The sequence below is a fragment of the Strigops habroptila genome, chromosome 4 (genome assembly GCF_004027225.2).
Source record: "Strigops habroptila isolate Jane chromosome 4, bStrHab1.2.pri, whole genome shotgun sequence".
NCBI lineage: Eukaryota > Metazoa > Chordata > Aves > Psittaciformes > Psittacidae > Strigops > Strigops habroptila.
The window spans coordinates 57,049,762-57,062,491 of NC_046358.1; the positions used below are offsets into that span (position 1 = coordinate 57,049,762).

At 38.6% G+C, this 12,730-nt stretch overlaps 1 long non-coding RNA gene across 2 annotated transcripts in view; it reads left to right on the forward strand.

The window, feature by feature from the left end:
• The window catches only part of LOC115607527, a 121,373-nt gene that overhangs the window by 48,796 nt on the left and 59,847 nt on the right, over positions 1-12,730 (forward strand). Inside the window, exon 3 of one of the 2 annotated variants that reach the window (XR_003991258.1) lies at positions 7,625-7,754. The exons of the other annotated variant lie outside the window; for it this stretch is intronic. This is a non-coding gene — a long non-coding RNA (uncharacterized LOC115607527). The remainder of the gene's footprint in view (positions 1-7,624; positions 7,755-12,730) is intronic. 2 annotated transcript variants of the gene reach the window in all.

Sequence of the window (12,730 nt, forward strand, 5' to 3'; positions counted from 1 at the left end):
GTCTTTTGTGAGATGTTAATGTACTACATATCTTCTACAGGGCAATGCTCACTTGCTTGTGGCCTTAGTGCAATAAAGTAAACAGTAATTAATTAATGAGTCCATTTACCAATTTACTAAAGTAGAGGATCACCAACTAATGCTGTTTTTTCTGGTCATTATCGTGCTGTGATACTTGTCAGACCATCCTTGTTCCGACTAGTTAGATGCTCAAGGTATAGTAAGGCTGATAAGCACTGAAGTGTAAGTTATAACCTTGATTGTTGGACCATCCTGGTTTCTGTTAAAAGTTTATCATTCAAATAGCTTATGACATACATAATGCAGATACTTGAATGTATCTTCACCTTAAAATAAACAGGCAGGGAAGGAAAATGGGGAGACCAAAGAGGAGGACATTATTTTGTGATTTGTTACTTTAGACAGAAAGCCCATAGACCTTAGCTAGTGTAGTAATTGAGTAAAAATGTTGAGAAAATAGTCTAATAGTGTGTCTTTTCATGCTGCATCTCTGTAAAAATATCATTGTTATTATAGTAATCATGAAAACAAATGCAGTGTTGCCACTGTTTAGTAGACTCCACTATCTGCAAGAACCAGGCAATAACACAAATTTCATCTGAGGTAGAATTCTTTGCACGGTGAATACAAGCATTCCCATTAAGGCTGAAGATTAGTTACTGTGAACTCCATTTTAAAACACAGATTACAGTTTATGCTAAATTCTTCTGGTTTTACACTTTATTGTTTTCCATTTCTCAGAATCTGACAGATGTGCATCAGGGCAGAATGCCCTATGAAACTTCCTGCTTCAAGAATTCTTGATGGAATTGTTCCAGTTCTGCCTATGCAGTTTCAAATACATTTCTTTTCTAGCTGATTTTAATACCAGACCATAAAGAGCTAAGCCAAGTGCAGTAGAAAGCAAATTTAGGACTATGTCCTACCTGGCTAGTGGCTGAGGATCTAGCTTACAAAAGAAAGTGAGAAATGCCACCTTAATGACTTAAGTTGTAGTTCTAATATATTTATCAGTGATTTCTGTGTTGGTACACTCTGCAAGAAAACATTAGGATGTAAGAATGTCTTTGGAACATGCATAGCAGCTGGCCAGGAGAGTTGATTGGTGTAAATGGCCTTTGTTTGAATCCTCTGAGGAATAGCTCCATGAAGAGACGTAAATGACTGACATGGAGTTCAAGGTACACATATCCCGAATATAGGAGGCAGAGAATACAAGAAACCTGTGATAGGCACCCCCCAGTGTGTCTATCTTCCATTCTCATTTTGAAAGAAAGATTGAATATTCATTCTGGAAAACAATACTGAAAATAAGGGCATGCCAAAGCAATTTTCAGGTGACAGATCTTTTTCATGCCAGAGTTGTAACTAACCAATGCTGTGTATCCTGTGTGGTCAGTGCTGGTTGCTATGTGATGTGAGGCTCTTGAGGAAAGTACTGCCTCTCCCTGTTAGGTAAAATACCGTTCTTCTCAACTTACGAAACTTTCCAGATGCTTCCCAACTTAGCTGTATGTTCAAGTAAGTGTTGGAGCTTCCAGCTGTTCCTCTGATTCCATTATAGTACCATACATTTATTTTTTTTGGTGATCTATGAAATTGCATACAATACCTGGATCTGCTATGCATTCTGAAAGCATTTGGATGTTAAAATACAGCAAGGAAAATTGTGGTGACACAGCAAGCAAGAAAAATTTAAGTAACCTAACTTGGCATGAAAATAATAAGACCTGATACATCTTTAAATACAGTGATTTGTATATCTAATAGCATTATTTGATGAAAAACTACCCTAACATAAAAGTTTCAAACTTCTTAGGTGTACATACCTCTGAACATTTTTCAGTGATGGTCTATGTCGTAATTAGTTAAATCTTACTGGCATAAGCTTGTTTCCTTTGGTCATATGTCTTGCAGACCTGAAACATAGTCCATGGATCCTCAAATATCTTCAGACTGCAGGTTTTCAAGCTGTTTCTTGGTATTTTAAAAAAGCTTTTGGAAGATAAATTTGTAATTAGATTAAACAGAAGGTTTTCTGGGTGTTTCCCTTCAATGATTGTCACTATTACCTCTGATCACGCTAGGTGGAAGCAAGCCTGGGCCTAACTTTCATGATCACGAAGGATCTCACCTTCATGAGTAGGAAAATAGTTGTTCTGACTTTAGTCAAGATAAGTAGAAAAACTGTTTCTTGTTAAAAAGAAGTGAAAGCCATGAAAGAGTGATCACACTTCTGTCTGTTTGGGGAAATATGATAAGTCAGGATGAGTTCGATGTGCTCCCCAACACTCTTGGGTGCCTCTGAAAAACCTCCAATGGGAGGGGTGAGTGCCTGTGATGAAGTTCTGACTGAACATCTGTACCCAGAGGAAGGTAATCTCAGCTCTTGTTCTTTTTCTTTCCGCCGCAAGGCAGAAGTTGTAGTTTGGGGAGGCAAATTTGGCTTTCACCTTAAATTTTTTTTCCCATCTGTGCTAAGACTGTGATTCAGGATACAACAGTAAAAAATTATTCCCTTCTCCCTGTTCCCCTACTTCCCTTACAACTGGCAGGCAAGATTTGACTTGTATGTGTTAATGAGTGCTTTTTTCTGAACAGCAGGTTAGCATGATGGACCATAGATTCTCAGAACCGAACTGCATGCAGTTATCTTAATTTTTTACCTTTCAAAATACTGCATCCAGGAAATATTGAAGGATTCTCATCTATTTCCTCTCTACTGTGTACAATGTGTACAAGTGTACTGATGCACTTGATATAGGATAAAGTCCTTTATTGCAGGAAGCAGTACATTGAGACATGTTTATGGATATAATTCTCAGGGATGAGCATGCCCCATTTCTTCTATTTTTTGTTCTTGAGCTGCAATGAATTCACTGTGTTCCCAGAGAAGGCACAGCTGAGTTTCTCTTTGGTGTTTGGCCAGGCAACCTTTATCAGTGAGTTTTAAAAGATGGCAAAACAGAGCTGATGCTCCAAATGCTGCCCAGAGCCTTTTGTTTTTTCTCCCTACCTATTTGTTACCATCAATTGCGTTAGGAAGAGGAGTAAGAATCCCATCTTTATAAAAATTGCACTGGCTCTTAGCAAAGCACAGGGAAAAAGCAGAACTTCGAATGAAGAAAAACATTCTCTAGCTCAAGAATGTGTGGGCAGTCTTACTGAGTCAGAATGTCTGAACTGTGCTCTTACAGCTTCTCCATGCCTCTATTTCTGTACTGGTTTTAATTGGCAGATACTAATAGTTTCCTGCTCACAGGAGGAATATGAAGATTATTCAGTGCTTCTAAAAAAGATGAGCAAAATTGCCCCTGCAGAGCTGCCTGTGATTTTATTAAGAAGGTGCAACAGGGCTGAAAAACTTGCTGGTTTATTTTGCTGGCAATTAGAATAATTTTTGCCACTTACTGGGGAAAATGTTGGTTTTCCTCACTATTAGATGGACTGGACTGTCCTGTGAGGCTTGAACTAAAGCAGAAGGTATGTGATGCAAGAGCTGTGCTACACAGCAGGTCTGCCAAACAAGCCATGTGTTCTCTGAAGAACCAGTCCTCGGTCCCTATGTGGCTCATTAATTTCTGGCCTGTAAAATCTGCAAATTAGGACATTTCTGTACTAGTCTGCAATGGGAAGATGAAGTTAAGGCTCTAGTGTTTTCCCTTTCTTGACTACTCATTTTTTCTTGGTGTATAGTTAAGTTGCAGTTCATATCTAATCATTCTTATAGTCATGCACAAACTCCATGTGTTTATTAAAAAGAAATGTAAAATATAAAAGATCTGTTTGTTTTCCATCAAGAGGTAGACCAGGTTTTAATCAGAGCTAAAGTGATTTGCAAGTATCTGTCACCTCCCAGTAATGGAGAAAATTACTGCCCAAGTGAAATACTGTGTTCCTAGAATTCCTATGTTGTCTGTGCCGGACAAGCTTGTACTTATCCTTCCTTTCCTTTCCTTTCCTTTCCTTTCCTTTCCTTTCCTTTCCTTTCCTTTCCTTTCCTTTCCTTTCCTTTCCTTTCCTTTCCTTTCCTTTCCTTTCCTTTCCTTTCCTTTCCTTTCCTTTCCTTTCCTTTCCTTTCCTTTCCTTTCCTTTCCTTTCCTTCCCTTTCCCTTTCCTTTCCTTGTAGCACCTTTGTGAGGTGTTTCACATCATCACCAAGCAAGACTTAGATCCTGTATTACCTCAGCCAAACTAGCTATGCTGGCTAGATTGGTGGCTACTTGAAAGTATGTATCATAATTGCTCCGAGACACACAAATGTTGCTTGTTTTATATTTCAGGTGGCTGTAGTTTATTACTTTGGTTGATGGAAATGAAGCATATGAGGTATCAGTGCAGAAGAATATAGTACAGGAAAATATGCTAACACATAAAGGTGCAAGCAGCTGTTGATTTATGGATATGAAGAGGCAGCATAGTTATCAAAAACAGTACGTTAAGGATAACACTGAAGGCAATTCTGATTCATATAATGTGAGAATCATTTAGGTTGGAAAACACCTTTAAAATCATTGAGTCCAACTGTAAACCTAATGCTGCCAAGTCCACCACTAAACCATGTCCCTAAGTGCCACATCTACATGTCTTTTAAATACCTCCAGGGATGTTGACACAACCACTTCCGGGGGCAGCCTATTCCAATGCTTGACAACCCTTTCAAGTTGTCAAAATCAACATTTTTCCTAATATCCAATCCAAACCTTCCCTGGCACAACTTGGGGCTGTTTCTTCTCATCCTATGACTTGTTATGTGGGAGAAGAGACCAACACCCAGCTCACTCCATCCTCCTTTCAGGTAGTTGTAGAGAGTGATACGATCTCCCCTGAGCCTTCTCTTCTCCAAACTAAACAACCCCAGTTCCCTCAGCCGTTCCTCATCAGACTTGTTCTCCAGACCCTTCACCAGCTTTGTTGCCCTTCTTTGGACAAGCTCCAGTACCTCAATGTATTTCTTGTAGTGAGGGGCCCAGAACTGAGCACAGTATTCAAGGTCTGTGGCCTCACCACTGTGAGTACAGGGGGACAATCCCTTCCCTAGCTGTGGTGGCCACACTATTTCTGATACATGCCAGGATGCTGTTGGCTGCATTGGCTGCCTGGGCACAACCTGGCTCATGTTCAACAGCAGTCAGTCAGCACCCCCAGGTCTTTTTCCGCTGAACAGCTTTCCAGCCACTCCTCCCCAAGCCTGGAGAGTTGCAAGGGGTTGTTGTGACCCAAATGCAGGACCCGGCACTGAGCCTTGTTGAACCTCATACCACTGGCCTTGGCCCACCAATCCAGCCTGTTCAGATCCCTCTGCAGAGCCTTCCTACCTCAAGCAGATCAACACTCTCACCCAGCCTGGTATCCTTTGCAGGCTTACTGAGGGTGCACTTGATCGCCTTGTCCAGGTCATTGATAGATATTAAACAGAACTAACCCCAATCCTGAGCCCTGGGGAACACCACTTGTGACCAACTGCCAACTGAATTTAAATCCATTCACTACCACTCTTAGGGCTTGGACATCTAGCCAGCTTTTTATCTAGCAAAGAGATGGAGGGCAAACTTCTAGTTAATGTTCTGTGCCCATAACCACCAACAGGCAGCAGTGAAGTGCTAGTGTTAGGGACAGCATAATAAACCTTTTTCAATGGCAGTGGCCTGGTTTGTTCAAGAAAGAGGCTTTCTTGAAGAATGAAGCTGCAGACCTGCTGAACAGGTGAATGTCATTGTGCATCTGGCAGAAGTTTTGTATCACTCATACCTACATGGACAATTTTGTATTTCTTGTTTAGGCTCATCTGCCTCTACTATGGGACACTGTATGTGCTGCTAAAGGACTTACAGTGACAGTGATGATTATTCCATCTCTTTTGAGCCTTTCTGTATGGAAAACAGAACAAATAAATTCTTCTTGCATGCTTTTCTCATGTTTCTGCATTCAGTTCCAGTATACATCTTAATTTAGAAACTCAGTATTCATGAGACACCAGCTTTTAAAACAGCTATCTGCAGAACTGCAATGTTGCAATAAAAGAACGGGTAGCATTCATTCTACACTACAGTGTTTTTACTCAGCAAAGTATTAGAATCTCCTTCCTAAAAGTAATGTCATGTTTTGGAGTTTGAGTAATGTTACCGCATAAAAACATGCATTAACAACCAGTTAGCTTGCAAGTGAGGAATAACACAGAGATCCATTAGTATATTAACTCGTTGGCAGTAAAAACAAATAATTATTCATTATTACAATCTCTTCTTGACATTTCTGCAGCTGAAATTTTTAGTGGAACTACAAAATGTTCTCAGATATATTAGAAATCTGTTGATGGATGTTCAGTTGGTATCAAGCTCTTAGAGCGATCTACTCTTCTGGATTGCTGCCTAGTTAGTCAGTGATTAATGAAAGCGACCATTTTGTATATGAATTTGGAAGCCTGTGTTCTTGGCATTGTTGAGGTATGTAAATGTCTTCGTCAGATAGAACATGACAGACAACGCCTAAAATACAGCTGCTTTATTCTGCTACCTGTCAGATCAAGGAAAAGGTCTGGATTCCTAAAGCTATGAATTTAATTGGGAGATGAACTGGCAAATACTCTGTACTTAGTTCTTTTTGTGACATCCTCTCAAGGCATTTTGTATAATGAAGGGCAAAATCAGCAGATGAGACATATTGACGTAATTGTCAAAAAAATATAGTGCATTTGTAAATGAAGACATGCAGGCTGTTTAAAGTAAACATTTTTAAAAAGCAAATGCCCCTTAAAAAAAAAAAAAAGAAAAGAAAATTACTTTATCAGGTGCCCTACTCCAGGTGCTTCAGAAGGAAGTATTGGTTTAAAAAAATCCAATTACTAGGTGAAATCCTGGGTGGTGATAAATACTTGCAAAGTCCTCTGAAATTAATAGGAATTGTGGGTGCTTAACAGTTCGTCGAATTTGACTCGAATTTGAGTCTGTAGGAGCAGCCTTTTTTAACTGTTGGTAATTAAATAGTTATTCTTGCAATGGAACTGCAAGCTGCACTAACCACATTGCTGCGATCATTACCTTGCGATTAATTCTTTAGGGCTTTCAGAAGTAGCTCTTGAAGCTGACAGCTGCAGCCTGCAACATATCAAGTGCTTTATATAGCTACTTTAATGAAAACTCAGATGAGTGTAAGGTCAGTCTATCCACAGTATATTCTAATTAGATTTCCACTTTTCTTTAAAAAGCAAATCACATCTGGCCCAAAGACAGAAGCCCATTGCGCCAGACGTGTAATGGAATAGGTGTTGTTTGGTACTCCTCATTTCTGAAAGATAATGACGTGGAAAACTCATTCTCTTCTACTCTTTAGTAATCCTCCATCTGTTATTGTATTTGTTTGTGCAGCTGGATACAAAAGCTCATCACAAACCTTTGCTTTAAAAGTTTTTTGTTAGCTCCAATGTCAACTTCAGCTTATGCAGACAAGGTTGTTGAAGCAGAAATGTTGCAAAGCAGTGTGCAACATCGCTTAACTCTATATGCGAGGCTGGATTATTAATACCACAGCATCCATGTAAAGTAGCTGCTACAAATTTCCAGGACATTTTAATAGCTTATTGTTCACTTTTATTATGTTCCAGGTGAGTCTTCTAGTTCCTTGGAAAGCTGTCTTTACACTTGCAGCAGAATGTTAATATTTCTATCTCGTGGAATTTAATCTGAACTCAAGGAAGAATTTGCCTTAGTGGATTTCTGATATTCCTGTCTGAGGTGAGCAATTTGGAGATAGTATTTTTGTGGCTTGTGGAACAGCATGTATTCTAACCCACAAAAGAACAAAAGCTACTTTTCTAATTTTGGAGGAGGGGGTGGAAGCATGGAGATGATATCTGGAGGTGATATCACAGTTCTGCTGATGGATCCTGGCATATCAAAGCAACAACCAGGTGTGTACCAGACTTTTCACTTAGTAACATACGCATGGCCGGACATCGGTATATGGGCGACTTCGGGGGCAGAGTGAACAAATCTTGTGTAAAGTCTTGACTCCTTTTAGTGCCCATAATTTGAGAAGAGCAGAATTTCATTGTAGTATTTTTAGCTCTCTTGAGATGTTGGTCAGAAACAGCTCTGAATCATGAGAAGGCTAATTCTCAGTGGAGATCCATCCTCTGAGTAAAAGAGGCCAAAGTAAGAAGTAGGGTTAATGCTAGAAATCCAGTCATAATAGATAAAAAAATTTTGCAAAAAAAAAAAATAAAATTAAAGGAGAGATGAGAGGTTGCTTTAAGCTCAGTGGGGTGAGATTACTTTATTGCTCTTTGAGGCCAGCCAGTTGCAGAGGCTGTAATAGCAAAATACTAGTTTAATGACTTTTGTGAACAAGTGATACTCTGGAAGGCAGTGATTTTCTATTTTTTATTTCCCCTTTTACTTTGTGTGAACATACTCTCATTCAGGAAGCCTAGTTGAAGCCTTTGAATAGTTCCATTGAAAGTAATAAGACTAATCATGCTGGAAGCCAACCACATGGTTAAGTATCTTCCTAAACAGCTACTCCAGGATCTAGAACTGGCTCAGGCTTCCTTGAGGGCCTTTTGTTTTGCAATACTACTTCTAGTGTAAAAAATATGCATGGTAAATTACTAATCTGATATGTCTTCTTGCTTCCCATGAATTCTGCATGTAAATCCCCTAAATATTAAAATTTTTTTAGCTTTTTTGATTTTATCAGTACAGCCATATCCTCCATTATTTTATCTATATTTTAAAATAGATTACAAAGTTTATAGGAGTGTTTTATAAGTAAATCATTAGTTATTTGTAGGTAACAGTAAAAACTGGTGTAAAATATATATGCATATCAGAATACAAAATATTTAAGTTAAATGAATATGTTCCTATCCCTTAGTTGGGAATGTACTTTACTCGTCTCATACTAAGTTTTATATTCTGTGTCTTTCTTTCTAGAATATATGCGAGTATAATGCAAGGTGTCAGTGTGGATAGATTTTATTCTTTTGTGGAAGGCTCTATCCTTTTTCATTCATTAGCTATGTGCATGATCAAGGAGATTGTTCCTTCTGCAAAGAACGGCCTCTTTGGAGAAATGCCACAGAACCACCTGTGTTGATGTGAAATGCATATATGTTCCAGATATAGGTAATGGAGAAAGTCATGAGCCTTGGTGGGAGCTGGGTACTTCAGCTGTAGCCATCCCCCTTCAAATCTTAGTTTTGTTTTTGTGAATGTATCCAGTACCTCTTTATTCTAACTTTGTGACATGTGCCTTGATCTGTTTCCTAATCTCAGATTAATGTTAATTTCATTCGTACAGTACTAACCATTTAATTAAGAGAATGTTGTATTTACATGTGAAGAATTCAGAGTTTAGGCCTGTGGTGAAAGCTTCTATACACTGAACTCTTGGTATGTAGTCTCCTTTGTATGAGCGCCTTCTTATTATAATGGCAGTGGTGTTCATGAATATTGTACATTTGTTATACTTTAAGCAGATACAACACAGCTTTCAGTCTTTGCATATCTGCTAGGTTGTCAAAAGAAAATGTATATCGCTAAAACAAAAATCCCATGTTTTAAAGGCCCAGTGAGGTGCATCACCTTCATTCTGTCTTTGAAGCCGGTGAGGTGTGAGTATTTCTAGGTAGCATTTTTAACCTGATGGCTTGTGAGTCCTGAACTGGGAGTGAAGAAAGGGCATAAGGTATTGAAAAACAATACCACGCATGAAAAGATGCCCCTCTGTTTCTGGCAACTTTTATACATAGGTATTTTCTGTCATAAAATTAATAGATTATTTAAAAGCTTGACTTGTAAATAAGCAGTTGACCTGAAAACTCTGCAAACCATGCCTAAACTGTACATTGCATATGCTTTTTAGATTAAGCTTGGATTTAAGTGAAAAGGAAGCTGGTAGGCAGTTTGGAGTTTGCATTTTTGGCAGCTTCATGCAAGAGTTACAGTTTGTGGTCTGGGCTGAGCCCTCCAGAAGAGACAGACTGAAGACAGAGTCACAGTTTGTGATTCATTTCATTTCATGACGTTCTTTTAGCCACAGAAAAATTTTTCTGATGGTTGTTGTGCTTCAGTGTTTATGAATTTCACAGTGAGAAACACCTAAGGAACCTGCTGACCATATTAAGCATAGGATCTAAGTGGCTTACAAGCAGTGGATGAGCAATTCATTTTGAGTCAGAAGGAGTTATGGTGTAGGAGAGAAAGAATGTAATTTGCCGCAAAGGTTTTAATGCAATCCTGAGAATATTAAGGATAAGTTTTGTTTTATTTTGTTTTATTTGAGAGACTTTCAGAGGTCTCTCAGTGGAAGACTAATGTTCACAGTTCAGCAAGGTTGTTGATCACCGATGAGAAGAGCCAGTGGAATAATTAAAGCATAGGAAAAAATGTATTAAAAAGGAAGAGTTCCGGGAGCTCAGTCTACTTAATCTATCAAATTTAAGGTGAAAGGGTGGTTGTAGTAGTCATTATATGAGAAATATAATTTATATGTTCTCATAATATGTTAGAAATATAATTTTCCTATGGAGGGTTTTCTGAAATCTATCAGATGAAAATCAAAGCAAGTTCTGATGTTTGCAGTTGACAAATTGGGAATCGGGGAATTAAATATTTCTTTAACAATTGGACCTCCCCTTTTGCCAGGGAAGCCATGGATTATGCTTCACTGGACACATCTTAAATCAAGAATAGATATTGCTTCATAAAATATGAATTGCTGGAATGAGTTTTGACTTTCAACTTCATACCCCTGCTTTTTCAGTTTTGTGTTATCCTTGACAAGAAAGTAAGTGTTACATGTTGGTTACACTGGTTTTGGGTGTGGACTAATAGCCTTTAATGCATGCTTGTTTTTCCCTTAGGACCTACTAGGATTTTAAAAGTCTATTTGTAGAAACAAATAGCTAAAACATTCCCTTTTCCTACTTAGGAGCCAAATTGCACATAGGTTTCTGTGTTCACTGAAGGTTGTCTAGATGTTTGACAATTTTCATTTAAAGAGGGTTAAACTTTTGCATATTGTTTACAAATTAGGTTCTAGAAAACATCCTGACTACATGGAAATGACAGTGATTGATGTGCAGTAACATACACACAATTAATACTGAGTGAATTGCTAATTACAGGATTGACATCTCATTTGCAATGACGTGCTGCAGGTCTCTTGCAAAAAGAACTGGCAGTGTTGTCATGTTATTTCTCCATTTCCCTCAGCTTGTAGTTTGATGCCCTGTAGTTCGACTAAAGATTCATTCTCATCTTGGAAAATCTCTTGCAATGTAAGAAAAGCCTTAGGATGAAAAGCAAAATGGTCACCACTTCTCAAGAATTAAATTCCTCCTGATGCTTCCTCCTACCAAAGGAGATAAATTGTGCTACACTATTCTTTCTTGATTTTATTAGTTACACTAGCTTTCTTAGCCTTTCTGCTTTATTTCCCTGGCATGCAGAGAAAATAAATAGTACTGTTAGAGAGGTAACTTACCCAGGAATCTGGCTTGAAAGGAAAGTACGTTTAAAATGGTACATTTTATTGTGGAAACCCTTGTGTCTGGAAAATGTAAAATGCTAAATTTCAGAAGCTATGTTTTGGAATAACCCTTATAACAGTAGTTACACATGTTAATTGTTGGGGTTCACAGAAATGGACTGGCCAGATGCAGTCTCTCAGATGCAACACATCTGAGCATCTTCTGATTGAGATAATCCAGTCACCTTGCCTGGCCACATGTATACAAAGAACAGTGTGGCTATTCAATGCCTAGAGCAGGATTATTTGTTACAAGGTGAGTAAGGTTGGAAAGGATTTTAAAATAACTGCTGTGGTCTGGCATGTGCTGATCTATGGTGTAGGTAGAGAACGAGCGACAGTGAGGAAGCAGAAACACAGAATGACTGCACTAACACTGACAATGGAGCCAGAAGCTGGTAAAAAAAGAAAAAAAAAGTGACTGTGTGTGGGGTTCCCAGTGCTACAGAGCTGCTACTATTTCTTGAGTGACTTAGTGAATGAAGAAGTCAATGGGATGTAACCCTAGCAGTCCTGTGGGTTTTGCCTCAGGCTTTCTCAGAAACAGAGACCCTGTTGTGTAAGTAAAGTCTTTTGGCTTAGGTGATTTCAGAGGTACGTGCACACTGTTTAATATGATTCCTTCATCTGGTAAGGTAATTAATTTACAAGAGTCATGTATGAACTATGCTTCCTTTGACCTACAGAGAGAATTAGAAAGGGGCTCAGTCAAACTGAGCAGAGTCCAGAAATGTCTAGGAGTATGAAATATGAGGAGAAAGTAGAAGCACAGAGGAGGCTGAGCTATGCATGGATATCCTAAGGCAGAAACATTTCTTTACCTCCAGGAATAACACAGTGTGCAGAGAAGACCCCTGCATTCCCTTAAGCATTCTCAGATCTGCCCTGCTTGCAAGAAAGAAGATTCAAGCACAGCTTTTAATCACAAGGCCTGCAAAATGAAAACAGTAATGGTTGGGTTTGTTTGTTTTTTTTTTTTCCAGCTGCGTTATTATTTGCATGGTTTATTTAATTTAATTTCAGTGAGAGCTCTAAGTGTACACTACCCAGTGGAACTGACTTAAAGATATACTTCTGGCATTTTGTTCTAGGTGCTTGTAACATTACAGACAATCTTGCAGGACAGTCTTAGCTTGGACTGCATCCTCAACATGGGTGCTTCAGTTAAATGGCTAAA